This window comes from Rhopilema esculentum, chromosome 21, assembly GCF_057945365.1.
Source record: "Rhopilema esculentum isolate cy_ngs chromosome 21, ASM5794536v1, whole genome shotgun sequence".
Classification (NCBI taxonomy): Eukaryota; Metazoa; Cnidaria; class Scyphozoa; order Rhizostomeae; family Rhizostomatidae; genus Rhopilema; species Rhopilema esculentum.
The window spans coordinates 12,272,154-12,290,652 of NC_142835.1; the positions used below are offsets into that span (position 1 = coordinate 12,272,154).

Consider the following 18,499-nt stretch of genomic DNA (forward strand, 5'->3'; position numbering starts at 1 on the left):
TATGACATGTAATGTTTGGACTTTTAATGACATTATGTTAGAAAGAGTCAGCAGATCAGCAGCGTTATTAGCCTTGTTCGTAATTTGATTAACGAGTGATTTGCCATCCTCTGTTCCTGTCGGGAAAGCCGCAGAACAAGCGCAGTATTACGCGTAAGATTTAAAAACTTTTATAATATGCAGTAATTTGAATGGTTTGTTTTAATCTCATAATGATCAATCTGATGTATTTGTTGAAAAGGTTTGTGTCCATTCCCCACGTGTTGAGGTCTCATGATGTGAATGTCAGGGGGTATATATTTTTAAATTAGCTTACGGGCAAGGAGTTAAGTTATTTATAAACGCTAGACTTTGTATCTAACCAAAGTTATGTTTTTTACAAAGTTTATTTTCTTCATATTCCTGTCCTAACAATACAACAATATTGTTTAACTTATAATTGGAAGTGGCTTTTGTCATTAGTTGGGCAGTCCTGAAATTTGAGGAGATACAGTCCGAGATAGATAAGAAATGTTGTCTATTCTTTAAAAACTCTCCTGAACCAGTGGCAGGTGGAGTAAAGAGTTATACGAAAGTTTCCGTCAATTTTTTGTTTTCAAAAATAGATCATAGAATTATAATTTTTCATGTTGAAAATTTCATGTGATTTAGACCGGCTGCAAATAACACGATTATCAAAATTTTTGCTTTTTCTATACATTTTAATGGAATATGTTGCTGTAGTGAATTGTTTTCACTGCTGCAGCGAATTCCGGTCAAGTCTTTAGAATCTATATTTCTCAAGTCACTTGCAACCGAGCAGCACTCCATGTATACTCCATGCTACTTTCAAAATCACGATTTCAAATCTGAAGTCCATTTTCAAGATCTGTAAATTGCGAGATGCAAATCGATGAAATAACCCCCGGAACAGAGAATACACATCTTTTTATTAAGAACCAGAAATGTTTGCCAGGCTCGGTGTTTTGCTATTATGTTCTTGTTTTAAAATTGACTTTCTACGTTTTTACAGGTTAGGATAAGAGCGTGAACTGCCATGTGGTTTCTTTACGCAAAGAGACAAACCGTTCCTGCCAACCTTCAATAACTTTTCAGTCGGTATCCTTGTGGTAATTATTTCACGAAAGGTGTACGATATTTTTTGAAGTGATTTGCCCCTCGTATCAACCTTCCACCGGCCAAGAAGATCTTACTTCAAAACCTTCCTCATTTGATTGGGTTTAAAATGGACGTGGTCAGAAAACGGGGAACACAACCAGTCTTTATCTGGTAATTCTAATCTTTCAAAACTCTAAAAGTTGTAGCCCGTTTTCAATCATAAATATTAGAATCATGAAGCGTACCCTCTGTGCGCCGTAATTAAATCATTGCATAAATTATATTTGTGTGTAACCACTTGCTTAAATCTATACGCAGGGATCTTTCGATAAAAAACTACAACTTTGATGAAATTCTACAATCATTAAGTTTGGCGGCAAATGCAGTACCATACTGGGTACTAGACTCACTTTACATAAAATAAGAGTATAATAGTATTTTATATAGAGTGAGTCTGGTACCCAGGGCAATGTTCTTTAGAGTAAAAATACCACACGTGACTTGATTACCTATCGTCCTGTCAACAAAAGTTCTTCCTCTTCCTCAATAGAGTTCTAAAGTGTGACGTCATCAAAAACCTATTTTTAGAATTTTTGAATTTTAACCACATAGCGTAAAAGATCACCATGAAATACTTCCAAATATGCAAAATTGGCCAGATATGTCTAAAATCGGTTGGGATATGGCTAATGAAAGATTTGAAGTTTGCTAACGAATCACTGTTGTTTTCGCTCTGTTCATAAAGTTATGAACAGAGACCAAAATACAGAGGTTTGATGGGGAGAGAACCAGTAAACATGTGGCCATATCTCTGCCATTTCGTAATACACTTGCCTGATTTTGCACATTTAGAGGTATTTCATGATAATCTTTCAGGTTATGGAGTCAAAATTCAAAAATTCTAAAAATAGATTTTTGTGACGTCATCACTTTAGAACTCTATTTCCCCACTCGCATTACAGCACGATAGCTAGAGCACTCTCATTCTGCAAGCAGAACGAGACACGTTAGATACTGTTAAGAAATCTTCTAAATTTCTTATCTTCTATCCAATAGACATTCCTAGAAGTAGACGAAGAGAAACCTCTGATTTCCGTTAGCTGCTCTTAATTTCATTCATTTTGTTACATCTCTACTTCAAGCTCGTTTCTACACAATCTGCCTACAGTCTGGCATCACATTCCTTTTACATCATACCATGTGCTTTCTAAATAAGAACCAATTAAATACTAGAACATTATATACGTTAACCAATGATAAAACTACAACTATAAATGTATATAATCAGCTAATGAGCCTCATTACCAAATTGAGGCATTTGCGTCAATACCAGCTAAAACAACGTAAACAAAATACCAAAACAGTAACTCATACGTGATTAACATAAGCCCTTAAATCCATAAAATAAACTGTTAGGCATGGCAGGAAATTTGAAATCCCCAACATCCCCCCCCCCCCACCCTCTCCTTGATTGTAATAGGACTGGACGCTACCTAGGTATCAAGCATAAATAGGGATTTCCAGCGCACGTTTACCATAACAGGAAACAACAGGAAACAGCAAGAAGCTGAGCATGGTCAATTCAGTGTTGCCACACGTAGAGATTTCTACCTACTTTAGGGATTTTCAGAAGTTTGTTGGGAAAACCTGTGGGATTGAATCAAGAAAATTAGGTATTTTTTTTAATTGTAAGGATTTCTTTTAGTTTGCGGCCAAACAATCAAATTGCTTGTTTTTTTATAATCTGATCTATTGATAATCAATGAGCGGATTATGCATGTTATTTCTAGCTTGTATGAAATTTTTGGAACGGTGCGGCTAAAAAGGGGCCCCTCCAGAGTGGTTGTGATTCACGCATTCACCTACAATTTTTGACTTTCACGCAATCACGCACTGAAAAATTGGATTTTTACGCTCACGCAAGCAATAAATGTAATATCAGCTATTGCTCATCAGAGCTCTGTTTGAAGGACTACATCACTATCTTCAGCCTCCAAAATACTAATTTGAGATTTAACTATTATTGGTTTATTACGCACCAAATTGAGGCAGCTTCTTAAATTATCATTCAAAACTTCATTCACGAATTCACGGATAGTTAAAGCTTTTTCACGACATAACGCATGGAAAACTCATGTTTCACGCTTCACGTAGAAATCTAAATTCACAAAATCACGCATAAAAGATCGAGATTTCACGATTTCACGCACGAGAATATGGACAATAACGCATCGCGCAAAAATATGGGGGGCCCCAAAAAAGCAGCCAATGGGACGTCCCAGCCGCAGATATCTTCCACGCGCATTGCAATGGAGCCAGAAAAATTAGCTGATGAAAACCTCTGCCAGTTTTCCTGCTGGCATCACAACTAGCAGCAACATTATTAGGAAAATCACTTTTGGAGCCTAGGGCCTAGTGCAGCAGCCTAAAAATAGCAAATGGGGCATTTTCCAGCTGAGGTCTGCATCCTTTCTTTATGAGCATATCAAACTTTCCATCTCCAATTTTCATGCAGCTATCGCAAATAGCAGCAACATAATCAGAAATAGAATAACCTCTTTTGGGGCTTTGGAGCCAATACAACAGTCTGCAAATAGCACTTTGGAGGATTTCTCAGCTGGGGTTTGCATTTATCTTGTTCAGCGCCCAAAACTTCCCTTCTGGACAAACGTTCATGCTTGTGTATCCGATTTTGCACAACATTTTGACTAACAGCCATGACTTGCTTTCACGAGGAATTAGCCTTACTGACAATGAACGATTCTGTGCGGGACTATAACGCTTCGTCTCTCGATAAAAACGAAACTCCAGTTTGGATCCTGACTCTAGTTTTGCGAAATAAATAAATTGATAAAGGTGAAAAAAATACAGCGAGTTTATTTACATGCAAATTGGAAGCTTCAGTGTAGCAAATTTACAGAAACTAAAATAGCCCATGAACGAAGCATAATTTACATGAGTATCGTTATGCATCCGTAGTCTACTCGTAGCGTATTTCGACTCCTCCCTTCTAGTGACCTCAGGGGTAAGAAAACAGTAAGCTTTCAGGCTCATCATATCTCATAGGCATGCGTTTCTGCATGGGCTGGACACACGCGTTTTAGGGTTTACAGTGTAATGGCGGGCATGCAGGACCTAGCTGTGGCCTGTGGGATACAAAACGCGCGCATGCAATATTAACAATACAAAACCAAATCAAAGTTCGATATATTCACCAAATGTCAAATATGCAAATATATAAACATCTTGATACGATAAACTCAAAAGATGGAATTGCGATCATGCTATCGATAGGTTGAACAACTACCATCCGCTTAGCCCATGCAGAAACGCATTGAGAATTTCAGTGTTGCGTTATGCGTTTCTGCATGGGGCATCTAAAATCAAAACGCCATCGAATATCATCGCAAAAGCAGGTTAACTAGAAATAAATGATTGCGAGAACCTGATCTAAGTTAAATCTTTCCATGCAAGTTGTACTTTTTAAATTTTTATCATTCTTTGCATTTTGCCTTAGGCCTATGCAGAAATCAGAAATGCATAGAGAATTCTAGTCTTGAGCGTATCTGCATGGGGCATCTAAAATCAAAACGCCATCGAATATCATCGCAAAAGCAGGTTAACTAGAAATAAATGATTGCGAGAACCTGATCTAAGTTAAATCTTTCCATGCAAGTTGTACTTTTTAAATTTTTATCATTCTTTGCATTTTGCCTTAGGCCTATGCAGAAATCAGAAATGCATAGAGAATTCTAGTCTTGAGCGTATCTGCATGGGGTAGCTAAAATCAAAACGCTATCGACTATCATCGTGAAAAAATATTAACTGACAGGGGATGGTTTTACTAGCCTCATTCGATTTGAGTTAAGACACAAGTTGCCTCTAGTATATAACGATCTTGATTTTCATTCCTTTTCTGGATGTTATTTTGATATTTGTAGATATTGTATGTAGATATTTGCCTGTTTTATTGCTGAAAAAGTGGCCCAAACCATTTTGCTTTGACCTAGAAATAGTGGCATATTGATGGAACTGTCGTCTGGTGTCTAGAGTTTTCCAGTGCCGTACTTTGCTACGATGATTTAATGCTAGAATCATATGATTCATGCTTGGCACATTTGTTTTGGAAAGCTTGCAGAGCCTTAATTAAACTTTGGCTATTTCTATCACCAAAAACAGTATCTCCATAATGAAACAAAACAAACTCCATCGAGTGTATAACCCCAAAAATGTAGACAGAACGAGTTTGTATTCATCTTAGGACTCCATTGGTAACATTCTCAAAAGGCAAGCGGCATTGATTGGGCAACCTCAACAGTTATATGATCGCGTTTCTGATTGGCCAATTTCGATCCCCTTTATTTTGAAAAGACAAGACAAATTCAATAAAATAAAATATAACCTTATTTTTCCAGCCACAGAAAATGTCAATTATCAATTTAATTCAGTGTTGCCGGACTTGGGAATTTATCCCAAGATCTTGTTAATTTTGGCGACTGTTGGGATTCTCCTTGGGATTTTTTTTCGAACAGAAAGCTTGGGATATGTAACATCATGAAGCGACACATGGGTAACACCAAGACCAGTCAATTAAGGAACATTTCAAGCTAGTTTATAGCAAATATGGATGGGGAAAGAGCTTCAGTTGTCATTCCCTAGTTCAACTAGAATCAAATCATCAATCATCTGATGTCAGTGATTAATGTTTGTCCCAGTTTTCAAATCGTTAGCAAATAAGGGTGAGATAGTCTGCAGGTAGATTTTGTTGTTGTTTTTGAAAAAGAACATAACCCCAAATATTAGCGCCAAATATGATAGCTAAACAAAGACATAAAGCATTCTCCTACCCTAACAGAGAATAATATAATTAATATGAGAGCTAAATGCGAGGGCAGGTGATGGCTAATTTAATGTCTGGTTATGCATTTTATAGCCTTTAATTGGTATTACGTTTTAAATGAGAAGCATCCACTGACAAAGCCCTTACCACTAGCTTATATTGGACGGAAAGGGTTAGAAAATCGATTTATGAACCAAGCTAAAAAACAGTGATTTGTTAGCTAACTTCAAATCTTCATGATTAATCTTTCAAGCTATTGATCTCAAATAGAAAAATTTTCCTTTGTTTCGGTAAACCAATGAAGGGCGTGACACAATGTTTATGTTCAGGGGGTAGCAGTGGACCACGGCTCCAGCTTTTCATAGCCAGAAGGGACCCTGCACCCAAGCAGCACCCAAGAAAAGCATCCAAGAAAAAAATATAAATTGAAAAAAGCTTGGGCCCCTGAGATGTGTTCGGTCCCAGGCACCGCATTCTCCAAAACCGCCGCTTTTATAAATTATCGCTAGTCAAGTTTCCAAAGATGATCCACTGACTGAATTAACTATACAAAAAGATGAAATTGGACATCCGAATCTATTATTGTATTGGATGCTTTGTAACTTATGTATAATCAATACCTTGCGCTTAAAAGTCTTCGACCTTTATATTTAAATCAAACCAGATACGGGACATAATTAAAACGTAGCGAAGGGGGCAAGGGGGCGGCCGCCCCCATCAATACTCAGGAAGTTGGCATCTGAGATAAGTGCATATCTACTATAAAATAAGTACTTCAGGGGAAGGGGGGTTTGTATTTCAGACAAAATTAAAACGTTGTAAAAGACTGGAAGCAAACGACAGTAAGAAATATTCTGAAATTTATTTTAAGCTAATCTAAAGGGCGTGGTCGCATTGCAAGGGACCCTCGTCTGTACCTCTACAGAATGTTTTACAATTTTTCCTCGATAAAATAGAAGCTAAAGTGCTCAAATCCTTAAAAAACTGGATTCTGAAATGCTTTTCGGGATTTTGCAGATTTTGCTCCAAGGAGAATAGGCTCAGTTTGAAACTTTTGAACTGCTTATTATTTTAAGATATTTTCTTATCACTTTGAGAAACCAGTTTTTGCACGTAGAGCTTTTTCGCTTACAGAATTCAGAATATAAACGTTGTAGAATAGGAGTCGGCCACAAAAAGCTACATATGTTGGTTATTGTGTTTGATTAGCTAACAATTGCAACGTATAAAGCCATATCTTTCCCAAATGCATTTACAAAATGGGGTGCATTCCCAAAATCTTAAAGTTGTGGTCAGCAAAAAATGTTTCCCCTGCTAGCAGATTTATTTTTGTCCCTCCAATCTTCCAACCCTGGCTACGCCACTGATCATGATAAAATTTTTGTCCGCTGTGCCTAGGACCTTTGGTTCTAAATCGATGTTGTGAATATTTCAGACTCATTTTTCACCTGAGTTTTGTAGTTGCAATATTTTTGCCATCACCCGCGGTTTGCAGCCTTTACTTTACGTTGTTATAGTGACGCCTTTCTAAATTTTGGTCCCCTGAGTTGGATTTTCCCGTAAGGAAAGAACTTTCCAGTCCGCCTCAGGTGCAGATGAACAGCAATTGGAAACCCCCGTACTTTTACAAGTTTACAGGAACCTGTTGCTCAGAACAGATGAAGTTTCAGGGTGTTACGCCAAGCAAGATTGAAGATTCGTGTTCAGCCACCATATTTACCGAACAGGAGAGAACTTTTAGTCAGAAACCTTCGGTCATGCTCAAACTATAAATCATTGCTTTGAAACAATCAAAGTCAAAAGAAAAACTCAATTGATGTTTTTCATTGACTATGATATAATTGCTTTGAATTTATTTTCATATACCGTGAACAGAGGACATTCCGTCAGTAGTTAGGGTCGGCCTCATTTTTGCCCTGCGAAAAAACTTTGCCCTACCAAAAGTTGAAAAGCCAAAAAGGAAAATGAAAAAATCTACAGTATTGTTAAAGAATGATACATTGTATTGTTTCTTTCATTCTCAAGACATCAAATTTTTGCTGTTGACAACTTTTCGATAATTTGCTTTAAAACACTGTCAGGTCAGGTTGTGGTTCTCCTACGGAAAAACTTTGGTCATACCTTTATAATTATCATAGGCATATAATAAAGAAAAGTGCTTCACAGACCACACAGCTTATTTTTTACCACAAATTTTGAACATGCAGATTAGCATCCCACTGAACTCATGGTTGGTCACGTTAGATGTAAAACAATTTACTTACACAAACATTCTTCAAGGTCAGGGGATCGAAGCTAAGCCACGATGCCATCAATAATCATAATGGGGAAACTACCCCGCTGCATATAAATACATTATGCAAATTCTCACATTTATTCACAGACCAAATTATTTTGCTTGCAAAGTTTTATCGACAAATCAAGGCACCTGAATGGGAAGATCCTTTGCCCCAAAAAATGCCAACATATTCCCTGACAAAAATATAACAGCATTTTTGAACAAAGCCCTGATGGGGCGTAGTCCAATATTTTTGAAAAGATTTGAGTTGAAATAATTTGAAACTGGCCAAATACGCTCCAAAAGCTACAAGAATTTACATTGCACCAAGACCATTCATTAAAATTGAAGCAAACTCAAATACATACTTCCTAAATATAACAATAAATTAACAGAAAGATGTGGGAATTGCCACCTCTCTGTGCCAAAAGCCAACAGAAACCATGCGAATTCTTCCACTTACTGAATTGTAAAGCTGGAATCAGATTTATTCAAAAGTACAAGCACTGAAAAACGAACCTCATCACGAAGGGATATTGTTTTAACAAGACACTGTTATCGAGCACAATTAATTCTGCAGTTTAAGGAAATCAACGCAAATTTAGAAATCTTTGCCTCTCCAGTCCACACTATCGCTGGAAATTCCTATTTGGTTTCAATGGCAGTCTTTATCGTGTTACTTATGGAACAAACAATTTTGAAGCATAACTATCTTTTCGCAACAGCTATATAAGAAGAACAATAAAGCAAATCCATTAGTAGAAAAATTTGGCCTGCCAAAATCAGTTTTGCCCTGTGAGAAGGTCCTATTTTGAACCACACCCCATACCCCCCTCAAGTGACACTCCGGTCAAAAATAACCAGGAAAAACTCATTAAAAGTATTTTTTGAAAAGGATCAAAACAACTCCAGTAACTTTAGTCAACGAAGTCAATGTCCATTTTTGTGCTTCTGCTCAGTGTTTTTTGCTTGCGGTTGACTTACTGTTCTTACTGTTATTTTCTATGAATTACCTCATAAATCAATGGTGCTCCTTTGTACTGCTGGCGCTTTTTTCGTACCACTGACTGTGTGGCAGGCCCGTAGACAGCACAGCTAAGCTTGATTGGGGGGGGGGCATGGATAGAAATATAGCTTTTCTATACCTCCACAATTTTCGCAAATTATTGGGGGGCATTGCCCCCTGCCCCTCCCCAAGTGTCTACGGGCCTTGTGAGATGTCAATTGAATTGATTTCACTGAGACACTAAAATTCAATTCAATTTCTACAAATTTCAATTTGCCGCCATCTTGTTTTCGAGAGGATAAATCGCAGATAAAAATGTGGTACGAAATTCTCCCTTCCTTCGGTATAATAGCTGGGGCAATTTGTGCAAGCGGTATTGGCTTGAAGATCGTTGACTGGATTGAGTGTGAAGGAAAGGTATGTTGTTGTGAATTGCCGAATAATCAATATTTTCTTGACTTTTATTCAAAGAATCATACCTGCGCCTAGGCCCATCACAAAGTGTTGTTACCTTGTTGGTTGACCAGCGTAATTATAATTGTACGATAATTTCTGGCATTATATGATAATAACATTATGTTGCCTCTAAGCAGTTTTGTTAACAGGAAAATAGAATGCTGAATTTTGCTACTCACGCACAGTAAGTATAAGGCAGAGACGTAGAAGTGTTTTTCTTTTTCCAAAGAGGCCAATGCCATTTTTATTTCTTGCAAATGAGATGTGAAAAAAAACAAGAAAATTATCTAGAAGAATATATAGAGAGTTGCATAAAAAGCCTGGCACATGTAAAAAGTATTATATATAGATATTAGCAGATGGTCCGTCAGGTAATGCCGGACAGCTAATGAAATGATTCTATGGCATATTACACCCATTTGGCATGGCCCCATATAATTAACCCCAACTTCATTTAACCCCATATAATTAACCTTTAACAAGCACAGGAGAATAAAAAAGCCCTTTTCCCAAATAGAGAAGGCAGGTTTCCACGTTATTAGTAATTTTTCTGTTTGTCCAAAATACAGCTACCTTGTTTTATCTGAATTTTATACACATAAATTTTTACCTGATTTCAACAAAAAATTTAACTGTTTGGCAAAGCTTTTTTGGATTCAGCAACACAGCTTTATTTCCTGACTGACGCTATAATTTATTCATGACGCTATAAGATGTGCCCAAGGATCTGTTTTAGATCCAATCCTAGTCATACTTTTGCTTTATGCCATAGACTATCTGGATTTAATATAAAGATGTTTCCTGAGAAAACAAATCTTTTTGTCTCAGAGAAAGTTCTTAAGCTAAATGTTAGCGTACGAAGTTGAAATTTCAAAAGGCACCATGAATGTTTATAGCCAAAAGACTAAAGTTTCACATTGAAAAGGTTGATATTTGTGGCAGTGGTTGTTATGTTGTTGTTGTTGTGAGTGTTGAGAGTAGTGAAGACTAGCGAAGCACGTGCGTTGTGTATATGTACAGAGATTCAAGTTTAACAGTAGTAGCAGAGGAAAAAAAGTTCTAAGGAGCGTTATATCAATGTTTTTTGTGCCATGTTGCCTGATTTTTGTGTACTTTGTACTGGATTGTATTTACTTCCTTCCCTATTTTACGTTACGGAGCCGGTCATGCCCTAGGCCTAAATCACACACCGTCAGCTATCATGGCCGCCATGAAATTAAATCCACCTGTGTTCAACAGCAGTGAAAAACATTTGAGCGATGGAAAGTGGAAGTGCAAATGTGGAGTGAAATAACGGATCTGGAGAAAAAGAAAATGGGTATTGCTGTTGCCCTTTCTCTTCCTGCTTCCTGAAAATGAGTCAGTACGGGCGCAGGTGATGGAAAGTGTTCCACTCAATGATTTGAAAAAGGAAATTATATCCTTCACATGATAGATATGTTCACAATACTGAGTATGTCAGTTTTTATTAACAGCAAATCCCCACCTGTTGTTGTTGAGAAAATCATCCAGCATTGCATTGGAGCAAGATGGGGTGTCATGGAAGGAATTTTTTTTTGTAATGGTGGAGAATTCAATAATTCTGGAATGCGTGAGGTGGCTAGTATTCTCAATATCCAGCTTTCCTCTACTCCTGCTGAAAGCCCATGGAGCAATCGTCTATGCGAAAGAAATCACCAAATTACTGATCAAATGCTGGAAATCTTAACAGAAGAGAATCCCAAGACAGATGAAAATACTCTCCTGGCATGGGCAAATGTAGCAAACAATTCATTGCAGATGTGGAATGGTTTTAGCAGTTATCAGCTTGTCCTTGGAAAAAACCCAAATTTGCCAAACATTATGTCAGAGACTACAAGGCACCACTTCAAGTGAAATTCTGAAAATGCATTTGAATGCCCTATTTTCAGCAAGGAAAGCGTTCATTCAATGTGAAGCTGATGAACGCATACGGAGAGCACTTAGACATCCCATCAGAGCCACTGATGATGTATTTAATCCTGGTGACAGGGTGTTTTACAAGCGTGATGGAAGTCATAAATGGCTTGGTCCAGGAAAAGTTCTTTATCAAGATGGAAAAGTTGTTTTTGTATGCCATGCTGGTGTATATGTTTGTGTGTCAACAAACAGACTAATCAAAGATGTAGACTTGAAAAGGGATGATGTGTTTGTTGATCATAGGGACACAAATCCAAATATGTCAGTTCCCTTGCAAAGGGATAGTAGCTCTTGTGCTACAATCTCAAAGCCACAGCTATGTGAAAACCTGGGTGCATTAAGGGTTGGTCAGGAACAAGACCCTGATACCCAGCACCATGCACATGATATGGAAGAGCAACCACAATTTGCATACCAACAAAAGATCTCATTAAGAAAAAATGACCAGATCGAATACAAGATAAATGAAAATGATCCATGGATTACAGGGACAGTTTTAGGGAGAGCAGGCAAAGCAAGTACATCAACTAAATACTGGTTCAATGTAGAGGACAAAGAAACAGGTGAAAAGAAAAGACTTAACTTTGGACAACTGAGTGATTGGAAAAAAGTAAATGAAGAAATTGACTTAGTGACTGTCTCTGATACCAACTCTACTTTTAGTGATGTTTTGCAAGCAAAACATGTTGACCTAAGGAAATTAAAAGATTTTTATGTTTACGATGAAGTTGAGGATGTTGGTCAGCCTTGCATATCCACTAAGTGGGTCATAACTCGTAAAGATGGTTGGATGAAAGCCTGTTTACTTGCCAGAGGTTTTGAAGAGACCCAATATATTGAAAGTAATTCTCCAACAGTTGCAAAAACAACCATGCGAATACTTCTGGCAACTGCTACTAGCAATGGTTGGACAGTAAAATCTAGTGGATCACATCTGCCTTTCTTCAAGGAAAGCAAATTCAAAGAGATGTGTTCATCAAACCTCCTCCAGAAGCTGCGCAGAGTAATGGGGCACTGTGTTAAACTTAAAAAGACCCTTTATGGGCTAGCGGATGCTGCGAGACAATTCTTTGACAGTGTAAAAGAGGAGTTAATCAATCTTGGGATGAAACAATCCAAAGTTGATTCATCACTGTTTTACATGACATCAAATACACAAGTTACTGGAGATGTGTTCATCAAACCTCCTCCAGAAGCTGCGCAGAGTAATGGGGCACTGTGTTAAACTTAAAAAGACCCTTTATGGGCTAGCGGATGCTGCGAGACAATTCTTTGATAGTGTAAAAGAGGAGTTAATCAATCTTGGGATGAAACAATCCAAAGTTGATTCATCACTGTTTTACATGACATCAAATACACAAGTTACTGGTGCTCTGATTATGCACATTGATGATTTTTTGCATTGTGGTAATGAAGTTTTTGAAGAGAAAGTTTTGAAACCACTTGCAGAGAGATTTACAGTTGGGTGACGTGCAAAGGACAATTTTACATACATTGGTTTTGACATCAAGCAAACCTATAAAGGTATTACTATCAGTCAAGGGGCATATGTTGAAAATATTCAAAGTATTAAAATTGATCCAGGAAGAGCCAAGGAAAAGAAAAGCCCCTTAACATCTGAGGAACAGGAACAGTTCCGTAGAATTGTTGGACAGTGCAACTGGGTTGCACAAGGAGCAAGGCCTGATCTTGCATTTGATGTTGTTGAAATGAGTTCAAAATTCAACAGCAGCCAAGTGTCAGATCTTTTGAAGGCCAACAAAAGTTTATTAAGAGTTAGGCAGCACCATTCAATCATCAGAATTCCACATCTTGGACCTTGTAAGAATTGGCATATTCTTGTCTTCTCTGATGCATCTCTTGCCAATATGTGTGATGGTGTATCTAGTATGGGAGGTCACATCATTCTGCTACTTGGAATGAACAATGCAGCAGCTGCTATAGCATGGTCATGTGCAAAGATCAAAAGAGTAGTCAAATCTATTCTTGCTGCAGAAACGCTCAGTTTAGCTGATGCATTAGATCATGCAATTTATCTACAACAAGTTATTTCAGAGCTTACTTCATTTGATGACATTCCTTTTGATGCTTTTGTTGACAATAAATCAGTTGTAGAAGCTATCTACTCCACAAAATCAGTCAAAGACAAACATTTGCGTATAGATGTTGGGTCAGTTAAAGAATTGTTAGAAAAAAAAATCATAAATAGTGTTCAATGGATTCCAAGGGAACAGATGTTAGCTAATCCATTAACAAAGCTGGGTGCATCATGTCTGTGAAGACTAGCGAAGCATGTGCGTTGTGAAGACTAGCGAAGCATGTGCGTTGCGTATATGTACAGAGATTCAAGTTTAACAGTGGTCCCTTATATTGCTATTCTAATAGTGTGATGTATATATTTCACCCATGATGAACAAGCCATTAAAACAATTTAATAGTATTGACTATGAAGAATTTTAGGTGTTCTGAGTGATAAAAATATTCTATGTTATCCAGTTGTCAAAGGCTCGATGAAATGCAGTTTTGCTTTTTCTGAAACTCTATGATAACCCTCTATAAAGCCAATGCCTAACCAGTTTTTTTCTGAAATAGATATTGCCTAAGCAAGCCAGATGTAATTTCTTCAAATGTAAAAATACACTGTTTTATTTTTCTCAGTCTAAGGTAGGCTCAGTCTGTTTGTTTGAATCATGCCATTGCATGTGCATACGTGACATTACATGTTACAAACAGGATATATGAATCTGCAAATGGGTCCATATTCTTCTAAGGGAATACTTTTTCAATATGAACCAGAGGAATTAATTTTGATTTCAAGGATTATTAAGATGTCTGCAAAGTACATAGTTGTGTGAACTACCTGTTTGGATTTATAGTCTTTTCAATTAGTAAAATGCATATGATATGATAGGGATTTACTGTGTATGAAAATGGTCTGTTGTTCTCCTAGCACATTTCCTTATTTTAATTAACCTTGTATTTAAGGTTGTGAGCCTTTATACCTTGCTCTTGCTAATGACACTACTCAGATGTGCTTGGGCAGCATCTTACTTGAGTGTGGTGCCTGTTCCAAAGAGAGGCCTTATCAAATGATTACATAGGATTTTTTGATGACTCACAATAAAGATTTAATGAAGATTAATCTATTATAAATTAATTCAAACTATAAACAGAATTGTATGCAATCTTGTCTTAATGATGTCTGGAATGTATTTTATGTCAGTAATCTACTATAGTCTTGTACTGATGCTAAACCTGATTTCTTTTAGCCAAAGAGATATAAAATTGACAATTTTTCATTTATGATGATGAAACGAGATGCAAGAATAACTGGTTCAATGTACAAACAACAGGTGATCATTCTTGTTTTTTAATAAACCATTCTCCTTTTCAAAGTATTGAAATAGTTATCAACAAATAAGCCTCTACTGACAAAAAATTCGAAAATTGCACACTGAAGAATAAAACATTTCATTCTGAATTCCTTTCCTTCAAAATTGTTTTGATTATTTAGCAATGTAGTTTTCAATCAATGGCAGATCTTTGGCAAATATTCGAAGGGCAAACCTATTCTTTTGATAAAATGACATCATATTTGTTCATTGTTTAAGAATAAAAAACCTTTAAGAATTTAAGAATTTTTTTTCCAAAATATGACAGGGGGTGACCACGGCCAAGTTAAAATAAAATTCAACTAAATCTGAATTAAATAGAAGGTCTTTTTCTATTTCTAGCTTGAAATTTCTCGCGATTTTTAATTGCATGACCACTAATGGGCAGTTTCTTGGTATCAAACAATGGAGAACCCAGTAACTTCTTACTTTACTTTACTTTTTTTATTTTTCATTGTTTGTAAGTTTGGGGATCTAAGCTACAAATTATGAGTATTCAAAAGTATCTTATCAAGTGAAAAGGTTGTGATTGTTATTTTAGTGGGTTTTGTATCAAAACCCAACTAGAGTTGATCCACCAGAGACTTTGATATTAATTTTGTCTTTCAGTTGCCAGACTCTGATTCACCATGAAGAGCTAATCTAACATTGCATCAGTGGTTTGGACAGTTAGAGAAAATGTGTGAATATAAGTCTTTATTGTTACAATAATATTTGAAAATGCTACATTAAAATTTTGCCCCTTTTATCTTCAAGCCTTTATTCTCTTACCAAAGTGCGCTTGTATTTGCACGTGTCACAATGATATCTCCCAATTTAGTTTGTTGGAGGATTAATATCTAAATAAACATTTGGCAGAAGGTAAGGACCCATAGTGCCTATGCCACCACCCATCGAAGCCTATGTGAATGGCGTTGCTAGGTTCAAAATCCAATAGGAATTGCACTGACGATGTTGCACTGACTGTCCAATGTTTTGAGAGCTCTCATCTCTGTCAAGCTTTCGAATCCAGTGTCTCTTAGTGATTAATTTTTCTTTTCACCAAAAATAATGTTCTCTAGCGAAAAAGTGCTCCTTCCTCTCAGAGTGTATTTTCGTTCTGTACTCATTGTGAAAGAAACTGTAACTGCGGTTTTGCTTTTTTCTCAAAGCTGAGGATAGCAGATTTTTGTCATTCTAAGCTACTTTTTAATGATCATAGAAACAATTTATATTATGTAGCTGTGGGAAAATCTATTTTGAAATATAAACAATATTTTAGCCCGTGAGCTTGAAGCTGTCAAAAAAGAATATCATGCAGGCCCCGCCATGGATTTCAAAGGGGGTGGGGGGCTAAAAAATAGAATAAACTTCCTAAAAATGTCGCCCACCTTGGATAATTCTCACTAGAAATTTCCATTTTACTAAAGGTGAAAGGTTGTGAAAACGCAAATTGTCTAAGGGAATTTTGGTTATCTCTCAAATGAAATAACAAGGAAAGTGGTCGAGAAGTGTTACGGCACAGCCAGAATTCTGATAATGAAAACTATTTCTATAACTTTAACACAATTCGCTTAAAGAAGATTTACTGCATGCTCGTAATTTGACACAGCTAATATCTTGTTGTTTGCTCATTACAGTAATTCTATGAGAATTCCATTTGTCTAGACTGAATTGAGTGGTCAAACTAGTAATTGGTATTGTGTTCAGCTGCCAATTTGCGTTTGGGTTGATATTGCTGATAATGCAAATTAGCGAATTTTAAGTACACACGCAAGGCTTGAGTTGTCCTAGCATGTTGAAATCTGTACCACTGCGAAACATTAATCAGGATATTAAACGAACCATCAGCAATACAAAAAGTAAGCTACCAAATAGTGAAATCTATCTGTTCTCAGTCGGACACCAGATGAAAAAACAAGAACTTAGCTCAATGATTCATTCAACATCTTTTGTGATGAAACAAATATGACTTTTATTAATAATGAAAACATTTCTGAGCATGAAAACATGAAAACCGTTCTCCTTCGCAAATCCTTTCCCCATTCTTAGGTAGGCATGTTTAGGCTATCTCCAACTTCTGTGCACATTTTACTCCAAAAAACCAAGTTAAATTCAAATCTAACTAATGGTTGGTCATTGAAAATGAAGATCTTTATGCTCCTCTTTGGTACCCAGACATTGGCAATGCTGATATCGCTTCACATCTAGTTGGCGGCTGAATGACATCTTCGATTACTTCACATCCTTATTTGTTTTTTTCTACTTCTCCATCTGGGTCCCTCAATAAATTTTTGTCGTCACTCACTGCCAATGCCCCATATGTAAAAAGGCATTCATTTGTGTCGAATGTACTCAGTCGCAGTAATTCCTGACGCAATCAAACTTTCATCGAGTGCTCTGAGTTTTACCAGCCAGTGCTTGAAATGTATCATCAGCATATTTTGCCGATGACAATAATGATTTCTCACAAGAAAAAAAAGTGATAAATGAACATTGAAATAAATAAATAAAAAAACAGACGAAAAATTATGAAAAGTTCGTTATATCGAGGGCTTTTAAAGATGAAAGGACCCCAAATTTGGTTCGTAATATCGAGAGTTCGTTATATTTGGGGTTTCTTATATCGAGAGAATTTGTGAGAAGTTTTTTAGGCAGAATCGAAGGGACCAGACATTTGCTTCGTTATATCAGGAAGTTCATTACATCCGGTTTTCGTTATATCGGAATAACACTGTGTGTTGAGCAAATGCATCCTACGAGGAACATTTCCTAGTTTGATGAAAATTGCAGTTGTTTCTCCTGTATACAAAAAAAGATCCATTCAACAAAGAAAATTATCGACCTATTAGTGTTCTAACATCTCTCTCAAAAGCCTTTGAAAAAGTTTTAGAGCTCCAACTGTCTCCATTTCTCAATATGAACTTCTCTGACTTTTTATGCGCCTATAGCACCTACAGAAAAATTTCTTCACCCCAGCATGCTTTTACAAGATTAGTAGAGGAGTTGAAAACTGGCCTAAGAAACACACTGCAGCTGTACTTATGGATTTATCCAAAGTCTTTGACAGCCTCCCCACAAACTTACTAATTACAAAAGTAGCTGCTTATGGAGTTGGCCTAGATTCACTTAAACCTTTACAGAGTTATCTCACTGTAAGAAAACAAATGGTTAAAGTCAGTGGATAATTTAGTTCATGGAGACCACTTGATGAAGGAAAGCCTCAGGACTCTAAAAAGGACCATTGCTCTTCAACCTCTCTATAAAGTGCATATTTCTCGTCATCCAGGAGCTCCCTATGTAACTTTGCAGACGGTATTACGATTTAAATTTCTGCTGTGAATTCTGGTGAACTCCATAGATTATTAGTACAGCATAACACCAATAAATGCATTGAATGGTTTAATTCAAATTAAATGACAGCCAATCCATATAAATTTCAATCACTAATTGTTGGTAATAATGACAATCACATTACAGAATTTGACGTAAATGATGGCTTCAAATATCCG

General features: G+C 36.7%; 1 long non-coding RNA gene across 1 annotated transcript; it reads left to right on the forward strand.

Annotated features, from left to right (window-relative positions):
• The first annotated feature begins 9,477 nt into the window (after positions 1 to 9,477).
• LOC148957724 (uncharacterized) lies at positions 9,478 to 15,742 on the forward strand. Its single transcript, XR_016145164.1, has 3 exons — positions 9,478 to 9,639; positions 14,886 to 14,969; positions 15,618 to 15,742. It is a non-coding gene; the product is annotated as an uncharacterized LOC148957724 (long non-coding RNA).
• Positions 15,743 to 18,499: the final 2,757 nt, after the last annotated feature.